General features: G+C 33.9%; 1 long non-coding RNA gene across 1 annotated transcript in view; it reads left to right on the plus strand.

Annotated features, from left to right (window-relative positions):
• The window catches only part of LOC137764810 (uncharacterized), a 496,427-nt gene that overhangs the window by 307,387 nt on the left and 169,323 nt on the right, over window positions 1-19,717 (plus strand). Inside the window, exon 3 of the long non-coding RNA XR_011074063.1 lies at window positions 19,181-19,244. This is a non-coding gene — a long non-coding RNA (uncharacterized lncRNA). The remainder of the gene's footprint in view (window positions 1-19,180; window positions 19,245-19,717) is intronic.

Here is a 19,717-nt window from a genome sequence, read left to right on the forward strand (position 1 = left end):
TCTACAGATTCAATGCAATCCCTATCCAATTACCAATGGCATTTTTTACAGAACTAGAACAAAAAATCTTATAATTTGTATGGAGACACAAAAGACCCGAATAGCCAAAGCAGTCCTGAGGGGAAAAAACGGAGCTGGAGGAATCAGACTTCCTGACTTCAGACTATACTACAAAGCTAAAGTAATCAAGACAATATGGTACCGGCACAAAAACAGAAATATACATCAATGAAACAGGATAGAAAGCCCAGAGAGAAACCCACACACCTGTGTTCAACTAATCTATGACAAAGGAGGCAAGGATATACAATGGAGAAAAGACAGACTCTTCAGTAAGTGGTGCTGGGAAAACTGGACAGCTACATGTTAAAGAATGAAATTAGAACACTCCCTAACACCATACACAGTAATAAACTCAAAATGATTTAGAGACCTAAATGTAAGACTGGACACTCTACAACTCTTAGAGGAAAACATAGGAAGAACACTCTTTGACATAAATCACAGCAAGATCTTTTTTGATCCACTTCCTAGAGTAATGGAAAGAAGAACAAAAATAAACAAATGGGACCTAATGAAACTTCAAAGCTTTTGCACAGCAAAGGAAACCATAAACAAGATGAAAAGACAACCCTCAGAATGGGAGAAAATATTTGCAAGCAAATCAGCAAAGGATTAATCTCCAAAATATACAAGCAGCTCATGCAGCTCAATATTAAAAAAACAAACAACCCAGTCAAAAAATGGGCAGAAGACCTAAATAGTCATTTCTCCAAAGAAGACATACAGATGGCCATGAAGCCCATGAAAAGCTGCTCAACATCCCTAATTATTAGAGAAATGCAAATCAAAACTACAATGAGGTATAACCTCACACCAGTTAGAATGGGCATCATCAGAAAATCTACAAACAACAAATGCTGGAGAGGGTGTGGAGAAAAGGGAACCTTCTTACACTGTTGGTGGGAATGTAAATTGATACAGCCACTATGGAGAACAGTATGGAGGTTCCTTAAAAAACTAAAAATAGAATTACCATATGACCCAACAATCCCACTACTGGGCATATACCCAGAGAAAACCGTAATTCAAAAAGACACATGCACCCCAGTGTTCATTGCAGCACTATTTACAATAGCCAGGTCATGGTAGCAACCTAAATGCCCATCGACAGTTGAATGGATAAAGAAGCTGTGGTACATATATACAATGTGATATCACTCAGCCATAAAAAGGAACGAAATTGGGTCATTTATAGAGATGTGGATGGATGTAGAGACTGTTATACAGAGTGAAGTTAGAAAGAGAAAAACAAATATCGTATATTAATGCATATATGTGGAACCTAGAAAAATGGTACAGATGAACCAGTTGCGGAGCAGAAATAGAGACACAGATGTAGAGAACAAATGTATGGACACTAAGGGGGGAAAGTGGTGGGGGGGTGGTGTTGTGATGAATTGGGAGATTGGGGTTGACATATATACACTAATATGTATAAAATAGATAACTAATGAGAACCTGCTTTACAAAAAAATAAATAAAATTCAAAAATTAAAAAAACAAAAACCCAAAAGCATGATAAATGCAAAAACCTACAATTAAAACACACACACTTTATCTTTATTAAAGATAAAGAATAAATTATAAGAGCAGCCAGTGAAGATAAAACATATTATAGAGAAGGAAATGATGTTAACTAATAATTGTTAGCTTCTCACCAGAAACAGTGGAAGGCAGTAAACAATGGAATGGCATTTTTTAAATGCTGAGGAGGGGAGGGAGAACTGTCAAGCTAGAAATCTATATTCAGCAAAATATCTTTCAAAAATAAGGATAACATAAAGCTATTCTGGGATAAAATAAAGCTGACAGAATTCATGTTCGGAATGGGATACTAAAATGAGAATAATTCATTCCTGGCATACCTGAACTACAAGAAATTTTTTAAAAAAAAGTTCTTAAGGTTGAAGGGAAATCATACAAGATCACAGGAGCTGCAGAGGAAAGTATACGAGAAATTGTGCATATTTGGTAGATAGTTGAATCGTGTGTGTGTGTGTTTGTGTGTGTATCTTTAGGTGAGTCTAAATTAATTAAAGCAGAAATAAAAATACGTAACTTTAAAAGTGTAATGTATTATAGTGTTTTTGTGTATAGAAGATCAAATTTTAAAACAAGTCTCTAAAGGGCAGTAGTGGGAAAATAGAATTAGACTATAAGAATTCTCTTACCCTTTTTTTTAAATAGTGTAATAATATTGAAAGTAGACTGTGATCAATTAAAGATGAATATTGTAGTCTCTAGAACAAAGGTTCAGAACTGAACTGAATGGTAAGGAAACATAGCATTAAAGTTTGTGAAATGCAGTAAAAGCAATGCTTAGAAGAAATTATATAACTTTAAGCATTTATATTAGAAAAGAGTAAAGATATACAATTAATGGTCTCAACTGTCAGTTCAAGAAGTTAGTAAAAGAAGAGCAAATTAAAACCTAAGTAAATAAAAGAAAGGAAATTATAAAATAAGAGCAGGAATCAAGAAAACAAAAAAATGACACAGTAGAGAAAATTAACAATGCCAAAATTAGTTATTTAAAAAGACTGATAAGTTGCTAAATCTGAAAAAAATGATTAAGAAAAAAACTGAGAAAGCACACGTTATTATAAAAATAATACAAAAGAGAACATAAATGAAGATCCTATAGAAATTAAAAGGTAATACAGAAATATTGCAAACAACTCTATATTAACATGTTTGATGATTTATATAAAATGCACAAAACGCTTGTAAGACATACATTACTAGTATTGACATAGAAGAAACAAGAAAATACAAAGAGCCCCTTATTTATTGACATAATATAATTCATAATCATAAACTTTTTCACAAAGAGATTTCCAGGCCCAGATGGCTTCATCGGTGAATTGTACTAAACATTTAATAAAGAGATAATATCAATACTTCACACAGTCTTTGAGAAAATATAGGAGTGAACAATTTCCAACATATTTTATGGGTCAATATTAATTTTATACCAAAACCTGAAAAAATACTACAACAAAAGAGATTTGTATATCAAAATTCGGCATGAATACAGATGTAAAAATTCTCAACATAATGCTAGTAAATCAGCAATACATTAAAAACAGATAAATCATCGTGACTAAGTCAGGCTTATCACAGGAATGCAAGTTTGATTCAAGAATTGAAATCAAACAATGTAAAACACCACATTAACAGAATAAAGATGAAAAATTATATATTTCAATTACACAGCAAAAGCATTTGACAAAATTTTATGTCTCTTTTCTTTGAAAACTCTAATCAAAATAGGATTTAAGGGAAATTTCCTCAAGATGCTAAAGGCCATTAAAAAAAAAAACAAAACTATAGGTAATTCATATGCATAGTCTAATGGAGAAACACTAAACATTTTTTCTCTTAAGGTAAAGAATAAGCTTAGCTCTCACCAATTCCATTCACCATTATTCCAAAGGTCCTAGGAAGTGCAATAAGGTTAGGGGGAAAATAAAAGGCAATCAATTTAGAAAGAAAAATTTTAAACTATAATTTTTCTAAATAACATAATTGTTTATATACTAAACCTTATGATATTTCCAAAATCATCAGAATAGTTGAATTTGCCAAGATGCAAGATTCAATATCAATAAAAATTGATTGAATTTCTATATATTAGCAATGAACAATTGGAAAACAAAATGTTTAAGTATCTCAAAATATATAGTAATATCAAAAATGACATCAAATACCTTAGCATAAATCTAATAAAATTTCAGGCAGATCTATACATTTAAACAATGAAGTCTTTTTGAGAAAAACAAAGACCTATATAAATAGATGTATCATGTTTATGGATTGGAAGACAATATTAAGATTCCCCCAAAATAGATCTACAAAATTTCCTGCAGACATTTTAAAACATAATAGATAATTCTAAAATGTACTTGGAAATGTATAGAATGTAGAATATCAAAGCCATTTTGAAAAAGAAGAATAAAATTTTGGAGATACTACACTATATGATTTCAAGACTTAGCATAAAGCTACAGCAATACAGAGAATGTTTTAAAAATTACTCGACTTTGGTTATTTGAATGACTCACAGGTCACTAAAGAGCATATTAATGTCAGGCCATTTTAATAAGTACAGTCATATCTATACACCTGTAATGGAAATATTTCAGGTTCAGTTCCAGACCACTGCAGTAAAGCAAATATCACTATAAAGCGAGTCATATGAATTTTTTGGTTTTTCAGCTCATATAAAATTTAATATTTACACTATATTGTAGTCTATTAAGTATGTAATAGCATTATGTCTAGAAAAAACTGTACATACTTTAGTTGAACAATAATGCTGTTGGAAAAATGGTGCCAATAGACTTGCTCGACAGTTTTCTTCAATTTGTAAAAAAATGCAACATCTGTGAAGCACAAAAAAGTGAAATGCAATAAAATGAGATGTGCCCCCATATAGTGATAACTCATTGTGATCTTAATTTGTGTTTGCACAGTGGCTAGTGATGTTGAACATCGTTTCATGAGCTTATTTTCCATCTCTGTAATCTCTTTGGTAAAATATCTCATCATGTCTTTTGCCCATTTGCTAATTGGATTGTTTTGTTACTGTTGTGGGGGAAATGGGAGAGAGATAGAAGATTAAATAAATGGAAGAAATGTTGCATGCGCCTAAGATGTAAATGTGCCATGGATAGAGGAATATGATTAACTCAAATCCGGGCACCTGAGTCTAAAAACAACAATACCATCACCGACAGCAGGTGTATAAGACAACGGATATGAAACATCTTTTAAATTTCAAGTGCTTCACTTGGTAAAGTGCCACTTTAAATATATACTTAATTATCATTGCCAATTTTACCCTTCTGCATCTTTGGTCTATTACCTACTGCTTCATGCTAAATTCACACTTTCAAAATTTAAGGTAACGCTGAGGAAATGATAGGATAAACAAAGTGAATATTATGAAGATTAACACAATCTATACATTTTTACATGACTCCAAATTCCTCAGAATTAACAGACTAGGACTTCAAAATTTTCAACCTTGTTTGCATAGTAATATCGCCTGATGATATATACATATAATTATATCATAAACTATTCTCTGTTCCCATCCTAGACTAATTAAAACAGAATCTGAGTGCTAGAGCCCAGGCAATGGTAGGTTTTAAAATCTCCTTAGGTGATTCAAAGGTCCCTTTATGAGGAAGCTGGGTTAGGTGAAGTTGTAGGATTAGGGATTTTACTCTGGTACAGGGCATATGAAGACTGTGCTTATTTGAGTTCCTCTTAGAAATACAATGGGAATTGTAAATATTGTATGGACAGAGGTCAACTGTTATAAGCTCTCCATTCTTTTGTAGGTGGGATCATAGTTTTAGGCCAGAAGTTTTCTCTTTTGACTTGTTTTTATCACAGTTGGTTTGTTAATTAGATACAGGGTCTGGCTTCCTTTGCTGTGAAACATAATTCTGTTATCAGCAAAACCACATTCTGCCCAAGGTGATTTCTCCAATGGCTTTAATCTCCCTTTTCAAATCCATGAAATAAAGAGACTTCCAAACTAGGGAATGATTAGTCATTTGGGTTAAAAGAGACTTTCAGTTTAGATTTCAGATATTCTAACTCACTGTGAAAGTTTGATAAAAAGTGAACCAGGGCTTTTAATTAATTATGTACAGAAAGTTGACAAAATTCTGTTGGGAGACGTTCCTAATAATCCATGCACGTAATGTAGTGGGAATTGTTTATAAATATAAATGAATTGAAAGGTTTATAACCCTGGAACAAGATGATGAAAAATCAAACCATGGTTGGCAAACTCACAATTAAATTCTCAGTTAGTAAATGACTTATTCAGAATTCTCTTTAATCTTTGTTTTCCAATATGTTCCTGGAAGCAAAGGGAAAAGAAAAATCTCAGCCAGAACTTGAGTAGGAAACTCTTAGAGAGACTACGTTACACACATATAATTTTAATAACTCCTGGTTGGTTTGAAGATCCTTGAATTTACATGAAAACATAATCTCCTTTCTGTGTGTATGTGTGTCTAATATGCATATACATACATATATATGTATATATATACACATATATGAAATATAAGTTTTGACAGAGATTTAGTGACCTTTCCAAATGTAAAAATTAAAAAAAAATCAAATTGTAGATTTTGAGGAAGAACTCTTATTTCTGAAAAAGAAATTGATGTTGCTTGTGTGATGTTTGTATATTTTTACACCTGACATTTCATATTGAATATTTTATAGAAGTAGGGAACAAACTTTTATTTAATGGTGAGTCTAGATATGTGTTCTAATACCTGGCTGTATAGGATTTAGCTGCTTATAAAATTATTCCCTACTCTTATATTATAGGCAGATTCATATGCTTAGTTATCCAAATGTCAACAAATAAGTTTGTATTAAAATTATTTGACTCTTCAAAATTACTTCTGATATTTCATCTTCTTCAAAATTATATCAAGAAGAAGAACTCATTTGATATCAGTGAAAATGTCAAGGTATACCTTGTACTTGGTGATACCCTGAATGACTATATTTGTCTATCTCTCACACTTGGTCATTGCTTTCCTGAGGGCAGGAAGTGTGGCTTTTTGCTTCTCCAGTATATCAACTAGCACAGTCCCTGGCAAATATTATGTGGTTTATGAATTATATTTTTTGAGATAAACTGAATCAAATTTTATACTATCTATAAATACTCCTACGTCTGATAATACCATTCCATTTATTCACTGAAAAGTTCTGTATTGATAGCTCTAAAGGATGATTCTTTTCCAAACTAACTCTACTCACTTGAGGTGTAGATGTAAAACATGATCCCTTCTTATACAGGTTGACTGGTATGGATGCTGATATGTTTTTCACCACTGATATGCCATGTTAACATAAGATGTGGGGTTACTAAGGCATACAACCTATTCAGTAAAAAAAAAAAAACTAACCGGTATCACAGCCATCTAATCCTAGCTGATGTTTCCACTGTCTTTACATTTAGGCATGAATGAAGTTGTAATTACATAAGCACAGAGCAATGCTCTACCTGGGATAAATTGGTCTGCTCAAACCTCGTCACTCTAATATCTAATAGATGAAGAAACCTAGATAATATGTTTTACAAGGCAAATGTTTGCAATTACTCCATCCTAAGAGTTCTTAGGAACAACCTTGCAGAACCACAAAAGCATTTTAGTTATATTATGGGACAGATGTACAAACTGGCAAAAACAGAATTTTCAATTAATTCTGACAAAAGAAATAGGTATTCATGCAGAATATGTTAGGTAATATTTCATGATTAAGAATGTTTTTCATGAATCATAAATGATAATACATTGCAGAAAATGTTTCTAAATTTTAAGAGGTCATTTTTGATAAATGAGATTCAGAGATACAAATTTCACTTTACTTCTTGCCAGTACTGAGCACTGTCCACATTATTTCTATATAATATTTCTATTCTTTTTAGATTCTCTGCATGCTGTGTAAGATATTATTATCCCACATGTATATACAGAATTCATTTTTGGGGGGGAATGTGGTCCAGAACCAGTTTACACCTAAATATTGAAATTGTTGCTGTTTTAAGTTCTGTTTAAGTTTAATTAGAGGCTGTAAACACTACATTGTATGGCCAGTGAGAACCAAAACCTAATTTCCCATAAAAAATTGGATCCAATGTTGGTTAATTTGTTTGCTTCCATCTCTAGCTCTACAGAATGTAGCTCTTTTTAACCCACATTCATACGTAAAAGTGTAGTTCTTAAAGGACTGCTACAAGTTGGGTCAATATTTCTTATTTAGCAATAACTTTGAAGTATTTCACAACAGAACTTTAAAACTCTTTTGAAAACTGTATCTTTGACAGGATGCCATTAAATTGTTAAGAGATAATGATGAGATTTTCTAGGAGGAACAGTATTTTCTATTTGAGTTTCAGATCTAAGGCTATTCATTTTCCCCTAAAGAAGATTACTTCCAAGTAAATAGCATATCTTGAGTGTTACAATGTGATTTAAGTTGACTGTGTTTAAGTTGACTGCCTCTATAGTTATACTGGGTTCAAAGCTTCATTACTGTTTCATCTAGGGTAATTATTATATACCCACTGTACCTTGATTTGCAAATGCGTAAAATAGCAATAGTATTAGGTTCTACCTTAAGAGTTTTGTAATGATTAAATGAAATTAACACATGCAAAATTTTGTGTGTGGCATGTAGAGAAAGCTCAATAAAAGTTATGTATTATCACTCTTCTTATTTCATTGAATCTAAGATGCCATTGACTGTAAGATATATTATATGGATCACTAAGGAAAAAATGCTGCCAATTATGCTGATTCATTATTATTTAAACATGTTCAAATAAAGAATAGCAATAAACAGTACATCATTTTTCTGAAAGGGCAATACTAAAAGTTTCAGAGGTTTTCTGCAAAACAAACTGATATAATGTAACAATATACTTATATGATAATAGTATGAGCTGATATGTAGTGACAAGATTATATATTTCAGTAACATATAAAACTATCCCTTGATTTAGACATTTAATAAAGTAAACATTGGGGCTTCCCTGGTGGCGCAGTGGTTGAGAATCTGCCTGCCAATGCAGGGGACACAGGTTCAAGCCCTGGTCTGGGAAGATCCCACATGCCGCGGAGCAACTGGGCCCGTGAGCCACAATTACTGAGCCTGCGCGTCTGGAGCCTGTGCCCCACAACAAGAGAGGCCGCGACAGTGAGAGGCCCGCGCACCGCGATGAAGAGTGGCCCCCACTTGCCACAACTAGAGAAAGCCCTCACACAGAAACGAAGACCCAACACAGCCATAAATAAATTTAAAAAAAAAAATTTAAAATAATGGTGCTTCTTACAACCAATGGTATCTTAAAAAAAAAAAAAAAATACCTGACCCTATCCCAGGTTCATGGGAGGTGCTGAATAAATGATACTCTCAGTGATCAGTAAATGACACTTGCCTTTGCTCTGCTGTCTCCTCTGACCCCTCTCCCCACTGTCTGCTCAAAAAAAAAAAAAAAAAAAGTAAACATCAAAATGAAGTATTAAGACAAAATAAAAATCATTTTAAGATGAAAGATAACATCACATGCACTTAATATTTTAAAGTTATTGTACTTAAAATGGAATTTTAGAATACCCAAAGCATTACTTACCTTATCTGATATTTGTTTCATGACACATATTCTACATGTAGAGAAATTTCTTTCATTTTTTTGGTTCACATCAACTGAATTGTAGCAGGCGTACAAAATCCTCTGCAGGTTGGGCATTAGGTAACATGTTGCTCTGTATAAGTTCAGTTTCTTTTTATAAAGAGGAAAATATTTTTTCTGCTCTCCCTGAGTTTTGTTTTGCCATTAACGCATTGCTTTCAGTAATTAAGATTTTAGATTTGTTTCCAGTTTCATATTAGAGTATTCCACATCAACATTCACATCTTTTTCTCTTTGCATTTCTTCTGTTATGGTATTTACAAAGAATTATAGCCTATAGTGAATATGCAAACACTGGAAAACTCCACCGATTTCTGAGAGCTGCAGAATTGGCTTCCAGGTTCCTCAACTAGAAATCAACTTGATATTGTAAAATTATTATTTATATGTACCAACATTACCCAATATGTATTATTTTCTATGGTTCTGATAGACTGAAGTACATTTTACTCTTGATCCCAGAACCTGATCATTCGACTTTGAAGGAATTAAAGTTTAATAATTTGGATTAGTCCACTCTCTTTAGTATTGATTTCATATCCCAGGATGACACAAACAATTGGAATCCACTTTGAGACTTAAGGCATTATAGAAAGTAGCAATTTTTTTGGAATGAGAGGTTTTCATAAGGGAAGGGATATTATTTGTCTTCTTTAGAAAAAAAGTAGAGCATAAATGATGTACCTGCATCAGACAGGCACAACATTTCCAGGAGAAAGTAAGTCTCTCCCTGCTTCTTCATTTCGCTATTTTGCTTTATTTCTTGGCAAAGCTATCTACTTCTACTTAGAGACAATTCCAGTCATGAATTGTCAGTTTTCACCCAGTTTTCATACTGAGTATAGAAGGTGAATGATGAGCAAATAGATTAGTACAAGAAAAACCTGTATACCTTTACACTGATTTTAAAACTGAAATAGTCAATTATGTGAAGAAATTTATTTTAAATTAATTAATTTATTTTTGGCTGTGTTGGGTCTTCGTTTCTGTGCGAGGGCTTTCTCTAGTTGCGGTGAGCGGGGGCCACTCTTCATCGCGATGCACGGGCCTCTCACTATCGCTGCCTCTCTTGTTGCGGAGCACAGGCTCCAGACGCGCAGGCTCAGTAGCTGTGGCTCGCGGGCCTAGTTGCTCCGCAGCATGTGGGATCTTCCCAGACCAGGACTCGAACCCGTGTGCCCTGCATTGGCAGGCAGATTCTCAACCACTGCGCCACCAGGGAAGCCCGAAGAAATTTATTTTAAAAATGATGTTCTTGTGGTTGACACAAAGGTAAGGAACATTATAAATCATCATGAACCACTAAAGAATTAATTACTTAGGCAATTCAACCAAAAAAATAAAAAAATAAAAAAATTGGGACAATGATCTTTAGCAGCCCTTAAAAAATTTAAATATTAGAAAAGTGCATTATTTATTTTTATTGAGCTAAATATATTTTATTGTTATTAAGGAATGTATACGAATTTTTCTAATTGAATTCAGTTTCTAAGATCTTGGCTTCTCTGTTGCTTTGGGCTGAGACTTTCAGACATAGGGAGTATAAGATAAGGTACTAGTAACTTAGTTAACTTTCTAAAGGAACCAGATTGGACAACATAGAAACCCATACACTTTTTGTAGACTTTTGATGTGTAAAATTAAGGGATACCACGGTAAAAATGAAGGTCATGTGTGAGGATCACAATTTAAAATACAGTAGTAGATGGCCTTTAAATTTTAAATTACTGATTTATGGCTGTTAGTGCAAAGTCAACATATGCCATGGAAACAGATTATGGTAATAACTATCATTTCTGAAAATGTAGTTCATTGCCAAGTCAAATATATTTTGTAACCTATGTTACAAGGTATACTATTCACAAGTACAAAGGCTATACTAATTTTTTTGGGGTTCAGAATTTACAAGATGACTTTAGAAGGTTAGAAACAAAGGTGGTTCCTTATAGATCTGTTTCTACAACAGGAGTTTTTGGGATCAAGCACACTTTCTAGAGAAACACTTCACTCTCCTTCTTCAGAGCAACAGCATTAACACCCATATCATACATAAACCCAATTAATATTATTCTGTCTTTGGCAGTGTAGTCTGTCTTTAGTGGTATCTTTACACATGTCAACTCATTCTCTGAAACAAAGTCTAGGCAGCCCATAGATGGTAGTTTATCTTGAATGATGGAAATGTCAACAGGAGCACTTTATTTCTTTACTGGAAAGAAAACTAATGGAAGCCAGCCATCAAATATATATATATATATATATACACTCAAATACATGAATTTGTGATGGATAAGAAGCCATTATCCCATCTTTGACAGGAAGCATCAAGAAAATGAAGACTTGGACATCAGCATAATGGCTACATAAGACATCCCTCCTTTTTTCCTCTTTTTAACAACTAAACTTTGGCATTCACCCATGAACAAAAGTGTCTCTGTGAGAGTTGTGGGATCCGGCACCATATGCCACAGCACGTAGGGAGTCTTTTCCACCTGTGCATCAGGTAATAGGCAGACAGACCTCAATACAGGCAGTGGAACTGGCAGGAGCCTGTGAACAAGCTTTAGTTCCTTTCCTATGTGGTTGGGAAGCACCTGGAGGGCTCTATTTTGGACAAACACCAACAGATAAAAGAGCCTTTGTAGAAGTCCAGGTTTCCTGAGGAGAGATTCCAGCACTCTATTGAACAACAGGAACAACGAAAATATGAGTCTGGTTGTGTTGGAGAGGGTAAGAGGAACTTTGCCAGCATTGCTCCTCCACTAAGGTGGCACAGTACGGGGCTGAAGTAGCCTGTGGTGATCTCTCCCATGGGGGAAAGGGAAACATTGAATGAATACCCAGCTTTCCCAGTTGTGTAGGATTCTAACGGAGAAACCCTTTTCTCTCCCACAGTACCCAGAGTATTGAGGCAGAACTTCCATGACTGGGGAGAGTGGGGAGATTGAGAAAGAGGCAGATAACAATATCAGAGTTCATAAAACAGATGCGGTTCTGGACTCTAGCAGGAGGTCTGCCCATGAGCCACTGGGAAAACCTCACCTGAGGAACCACTGAATGGGTCCATGGGCACCCCCAATGTCCCAGTGTCAAAGCTACACTACCCCCCTACTCTATGGCCAGTGACAGAAGAGAGGTCCAGGAGACAGAGTAAGTGCAGAAAACAGGGCAGTGTCTGTGGGCAAGGGAGAAACCACAAACTGGAGCCATAGCATCACCTTTGGGGAAGCAAGATAGATAACCATCAGCCATCCTGGTAAGCTGTAAGATCAAGACATACAAGCTTGAGAACTCTGCCATAAGAGGGAGCAAGAAGCATGGAGCAGGTGTATTCATACAAGGTCAGAGAAGGCCTCAGATATAACCAGGAACAATAAAAAGTATCTTTCACTTGAGGCAGCTAGTATAGATTGGAGGAGGTGACTGCTACTTTAAACATGAAAACATCAGTGCAAACTCCAGGGAACATGAAGAATCAAGGAAACATTACATTACCAAAAGATCACAGTAATCCTCCAGTAACTGAACCCAAAGACTTGGAGATCTGCAATTTATCTGATAAATCAAAAACCTCCTAACATAGAAAAACCCAGGACCAGATTGTTTTATTGGTGAATCATACCAGGCACTTAAAAAAGAATTAATGGCAATCCTTCTCAAGCTCTTCCAAAAAACTGAAGAGGAGGCAACACTCTCAAACTCATTTAACGAGTGCAGCGTTACCCTGAAACCAAAGCCAGAAAAAGATACTACAGGCCAATATCCTTGATAAATATAGATGCAAAAATATTCAATAAAATATCAGCAAACGCAATTCAACAATACATTAAAATAATCATCCACCATGATCAAGTGGGATTTATCCCTGGGATGCAAGGATTGTTCAACATACACAAATAGATAAATGTGATATACCACTTCATAGACTGAAAGATGAAGATCATATGATCATCTCAAAAGATATAGAAAAAGCGTCTAACAAAATTCAACATTTTTTCATGATGAAATACTTGAACAAACTGGGTATTGAAGGAGTATACCTCAACATAAAAAAGGCCATATACTGCAAACCTACATCTAACATTGTAATCAAAGGTGAAAGGATGAACACCTTTCTTCTAAAATCAGGAACAAGAAAAGGATGTCCACTCTTAACACTCTTATTCAATATAGTATTGAAAGTCCTAACTAGAGCAGTCAGGTGAGAAAAAGAAATAAAAGGCATTCAAATGAGAAAAGAAAAAATAAAATTGTCTTTATTTGTAGATAGTATGATCTTATATATAGAAAATCCTATAGACTCAACAAAAAACCTGTTGAAACTAATCAACAAATTTAGTAAATTTGCAGGATATAAAACCAACATACAGAAATCAGTTATGTTTCTATATAGTAATAACAAAATATCTGAAAAGAAATAAAGACAATCCCATTCACAAAAGCATCAAAAACAATAAAATACTTGGAAGTGAATTTAACCAAGGAAGTGAAAGATCTGTACAATGAAAACAGGACTTTGATGAAAGAAATTGAAGAGGACAGAAACAAATGTAAAAATATCCCATGTTCAAAAATTGGAAAATATAATTTTGTTAAAATGCCCATACTACCCAAAGTCATCTATAGATTCAGTGTAATTCCTATCAGAATTTCAATGGTATTTTCCATAGATAGTAAAAACAATTCTAAAATTTGTACTGAACCACAAAAGACCCCAAATAGCCAAAGTAATTCTGAAAAAGGTGAACAAAACTTTAGGCATCTCATTTTCTGATTTCAAGTTATGCTACACAGCTATAGTAATCAAAAAATTATGGTACTGACATAAAAATAGACACATAGACCAATAGAACAGAATGGTGAGCCCGGAAGTAAACAACTCTTATATGGTCAACTAATATTTGACAAGGGAGCCAGGAATACTCAATGGGGAAATGATAGCCTCTTCAATAAATGGTGTTGGGAAAGCTTGATAACCACATGCAGGAAAATGAAATGAGACCCCTATCTTATACCACTCACAAAAATTAGCTCAAAATGGATTAAAGACCTAAACATAAGACTTGTAAGCATAAAACTCCCAGAAGAAAACAGAGAGAAAAAGCTCCCTATCATTGGTCTTGGCAATGATTTTTGGATATGACATCAAAGGCACCAGGAACAAAAGCAAATAAGTGGGATTACATAAAACGAAAATGCTTCTGCACAGCAAAAGAAACAATCAACAAAATGGTAAGGTAACTTACGAATGGGAGAACATATTTTCAAATCATATTTCTGATAAAAGGTTAATATCTAAATTATATAAAGAAATCATACAACTCAAAAACAAGTAAGCAAATAATACAAATTAAAAAATGTGCAGAGGCACTGAATTGATATTTATTCCAAAGAAGATATCCAATGACCAACAGGTATAGGAAAAGATTCTCAGTATCACTGATCATTAGGGAAATGCAAATCAAAACAATTATGAGATATCACTTCACACCTGTTAGAATGGCTGTCATCAAGAAGACAAGCTATAAGTGTTGGAAACGATGTGGAGAAAAGGGAACCCTTGTGCACTGTTTGTAGGAATGTAAATTAGCACAGCCACTATTGATAACATTATGGAGTTCCTCAAAAAATTAAAAATAAGACTACCATATCATCCAGCAATCCCACTTCTGGGTACATAGCCAAAGAAAATGACAAGAAGGTATTGAAGAGATATCTGCATATCATGTTCTTTGTAACATTACAATAGCCAAAATATGGAAACAACCTTTGTTGGTCAATGGATGAATGGATAAAGAAGATGTGGTGTTTATATATACAATAGAATATTATTCAGCTACGAGAAAGAAGGAAATCCTGCCATTTGTGACAAGAGAGATGAACATCGAAGGCCTATGCTAAGTGAGATAGTTCAGACAAAGACAAATACTTCATGATATCCCTTATATGTGGAATGTAAAAAAGCTGAACTTGTAGACAGAGAGTAGAATGGTGGTTACCAGGGGCTGGGGAAGTGAGGGAACTGGGGAAACATTGGTCAGAGGGCACAGACTTGCAGTTAGAAGATGAATAGTTTCTGGAGATCTAATGCAGAGCACTGTGATTATTGTCAACAATACTGTATTATATACTTCAGAGTTGCTAAGAAGGTAGATCTTAAATGTTCTCACCACACACACACACACACACACACACACACACACACACACACAAATCAATAGTAATGAAAGGAATAAAAGAAAATGAAGACTTAAAATATTCCATATCATCAGTTACAAAAATTACAGATAATAGCTGGTGTTTAATTTGTGAGATTGGAGATTTTTGAAATCTGTGAACTTGAAAAAGTGTTCTGCCAAAACTTCATCAGGCAAGGAGAAGCAAAGAGAGAATTGACTTATTCTGATCTCTAGGATAATGTTTTACATATGTGGGAAATCAGGAGTTTCCCTTGATACTTGTTTTTGGAAGATTTTTCTTTGCCAACTTATATCTTCTTCAGTAATTATTGATCTTTTAAAAATAATTCATATGATGCTTTACTTATTGGATCCTCATCCACCAAGAAAGCAGTTTTATTTGGTATACTCTCCATCTAATCCAGGAATAACTCTAACTGCATTTAGAAAGGTTTTAGCATGTATTGAAATACATATCTAAGACCACCTCCAGTGGCCAACCATCCTGCCTTCTTGTTACCTGAGTATGTGATGCTTTTTGGATTATGGAAGCACTGATATATTTCCTTAAGTCAATTTATTTATATCTAATATCATATGGAATAACACTTTGTAATTGTACATTATTCCTCTATCTCTATGTTCATATCTATAGAGATGTAGTGTGTGTGTGTGTGTGTGTGTGTGTGAGTGTGTGCGCCTCCAAATGGTTGAGAATCATAAATATTTAACTGTCACTACCACCTCTTCCTCTATTATGTCAAACATGTTTCTTATTAATAACTCTGCACTGTCCTTTCTTTTTTACAATGAATTAAAAAAAGTTTATGAGTTTACCATAATTTAGGTAGAAAATCAATTTAATCAGATTGTCCTGTTCCCCAGGCATTCTGGCTAAACAAGATTTTGTTATCTCTAACGCCAAAGAATTTGAGAGTGCTATATCTGATAATTATTTTTTCACCCTAAACTTGGTCAGACTTCTGTGACTCGCCTGTGATGAATTTTCAAATTCTCCTCAGGGTTAAGCCCGTGTCTGTTCACAGAGGCATGACGAGCTTCAGGTAGAAGAAGTGACACCAAATGTGACACATTCTAATTAGATTGTGCTGTCATCTAGGCTAGGACCTCTTGTAATAATATGTCCACAATAAGTAGAAAGTTGAGTATTAAAGGCTAATGAAGGAATCTTAATAAAAATTTATAAACACTTTCAAACTGAGTACAAATTAAGGCTGTTGGACTCTAATTTTATAGTTTCAACATTTCCTTAGACTCCTGCTGCCTTACAATCTGAGAAAATTGTGTTATCAGATAAAAGGCCTCTGTTGATCAATTTAGGATTATAAAATTCCTAGAGTTTTCTTTTTATAAAAACGTATTCTACCACATGTTTATTAGAGTATCTCCAAGCTGTGCTTCATTAGATTTTCATTCTTCGTTATTGCTGTTGTTGAATTTTTTTAAAAAAATGAGTCAATTAGGCCACAGTAGGTTAATTTGGAGAAGTTGTAACTTTTTAGAAGCTTTGTGCCAATTTGTCTGTCATTTTGTCAGAGTATGAGTCAGTTGGAGTGTTGATAATGACCACACCCACTCTTCAGAGCAGAAAGCTAAGAACAGATAATGGATATTTTGCAGGTTCTTTGAAACAAGGCAGACAGAAACACAGTTGACAATACACGTGTTTGAAAGTCCCCCCAGAAGTCATGTTTGGCACATGGACCTTAGATTGCCAGCTCCTAATTTGCACTTCATTTTTTAGTTATAATTTACTTTGCCTTTGATGATGTTCTTCTATTTTTGTCTAGTTCTATTCACATTTCTTTGGCTCACAATAATTTTCATAATAGCCTACCATGTTGCTCACATTTCAGTAATGTTGAAATACAATGTATTTTTATATTATTACTAAGAATTTTTAAACTTGATATTTTATAATGTTTTATAACATATGACTGCATCTTTAATTGCATTTAATTTTGTAAGCCAGGAATCAACTATATTAACTATTTGATAATCTTTTAGCTTTATAAAGTATTCTAGAATATTCTAATGTAAGAATAACTTCAAGTATGACATCTATTATATTTTATCATCTGTGCATTTATAAGGCACCATCTCAAGTCAAACCTTGAACACTGACCTTTGCTCAAAGAATATTGAATGTTTATTCTAAAGTATTGTGATGGTTAATTTTATATGTTGCCTTGACTTGGCTAAGGGATGCCCAGATAGCTGGTAAAACATTATTTCTGCATGTGTCTGTGAGGGTGTTTCTGGAATAGATTAGCATTTGGATCAGTAGACAGTAAAGAAGATTGTGCTCACCAGTACAGGTGGGTATCATCCAATCCATTGGAGGTCTGAATAGAATGAAAAGGTGGAGGAAGGCCGAATTTGCTCTCTGCTTGAGCTGGGACATTCATCTTCTCCTGCACTTGGATATTGGCCCTCCTGATTTTTGGGTCTTCAGACTCAGATTGGAACTTATATCATTGGTTCCCCTGGTTCTCAGGCCTCCAGGTTTGGACTGGAACTCCACCACTGGCTTTCAGGGCCTTCAGATTGTAGACAGCAGATCATGGGGCTTTGCAGCCTCCATAATTCTTGAGTCAATCTCTCATAAGAAGTCTATTTCTATATGTTTATATCTATCTATATATACCTATCATCTATTATCTTTCTGTCATCTCCTACTGGTTCTGTTTCTCTAGAGACCACTGATTAATATAGGTATTTTGAAATTATTTAGTTCATAATGAATATGTTGTGCTCCCTTGTTTTATTAAGAACAAAGGTCATAGTCCTTTCCTAGATTCAGCTTATGTGACAAAAAGTACATCCTCTTATCTTACTGAAAATATTCATTATCACATGTTTTGTTTTATATTTTATAATTGTTGGTTAGTTTCTTGATTTAGGAGAAATGCCTAAATAGCTGTTTTATTCAACTTTAAGCATTAACAAAAGCTAAGTAAGCTTTTAAATTATAGTTAAGTAATCTATATCACAATCCTATAAAATTAAGATATATATTTTACTCTCATCACTTTCCTCATGATTATAAAAGTATAGAACAAGGAACAGAGACCTTTCATTACTTCTTTTGGTAGATATATATTTTCATATAGAAGATAACTTGTGAACTGAATAACATTTTTATGAGAGATAAAAGTGAAACCAGACACTTCTTAAATGCACTTGGTTCCAGAATTGCTCAAATGTTATTCAAGACATTATCCCAGAGACATAATCAATTTGTAGGTCCTACAATTTATTTATTTATTAAACAAATATTTCCTGCAAGCCTATTACATGAGTTTGTCGTGTGCCTGATGTAGAGAGAATTAGCGAGATAGATGATATCTGAGTCCCTGAACATCAGCTTTTCTTATTAGTTGCCTCTATAGACAACCCCTTGTCATTCTGGAAAAAGATAATCATGTACAAAGGAAAAGTACAGTTCACACTGATTATTGAATAAGGATTTTGCCCCCAAATCCTAACTTTACATAGAACTTCTGTTTCTCATAAGCTTACATAGACTAATGTATGTGCCAGGGAGACTCCTTTCTAGGGAAGGATAGGCACTTATTTTTTCTTGGATTAAGTGTTAATTATAATTTTTGATAAGGACCTCTACTTACCTATAACCTTTAGCCTAATAACATATATGTCATTTCTGCTTTTATAGGTTAAAGTGATGGAAGGCATGTGGGACCACAAATAAAAATATATCACCGAAGGGCCTAACAAAGGTAGGAACCCTTACTTAAGGAATTAAGCAGAATTACAAGGAATGACTTTGCTAATTGTATTTTTCTAGTTGGTTTTCTGTCTTTAGCCATAACATATGTGTTTCATTTGTTATCTTATACCACCTATGTTTACAGTAAAACTGATTTTATTAGTTTTTCATTTTATCACTCCTACTCTTTGAGGAAAGGAACCGTGTTGGTCCTTGGTCACTATAAAGACACAAAGCCATTTCTTAACAATGCATTAAATTGGTCTCCTCTATTTCTTTATTGTGTGCACGTATATAGATATATTATTGCAGGTTTTTCTTAGTATAGAATATGTGGATTCAATTAATAAGGATCCAATTATCTAAGCTTCCTGGAAATGTCATTCTTGTTACATTTAGAGAGCAATATAATGTAAAGTTATTATATAAATGCTATGTCTATTCTGTTTCCTGGTCACATTTGCTTTTAGGCCTAAAAATTTT

Source organism: Eschrichtius robustus, chromosome 5 (genome assembly GCF_028021215.1).
Source record: "Eschrichtius robustus isolate mEscRob2 chromosome 5, mEscRob2.pri, whole genome shotgun sequence".
NCBI classification, from domain to species: Eukaryota; Metazoa; Chordata; class Mammalia; order Artiodactyla; family Eschrichtiidae; genus Eschrichtius; species Eschrichtius robustus.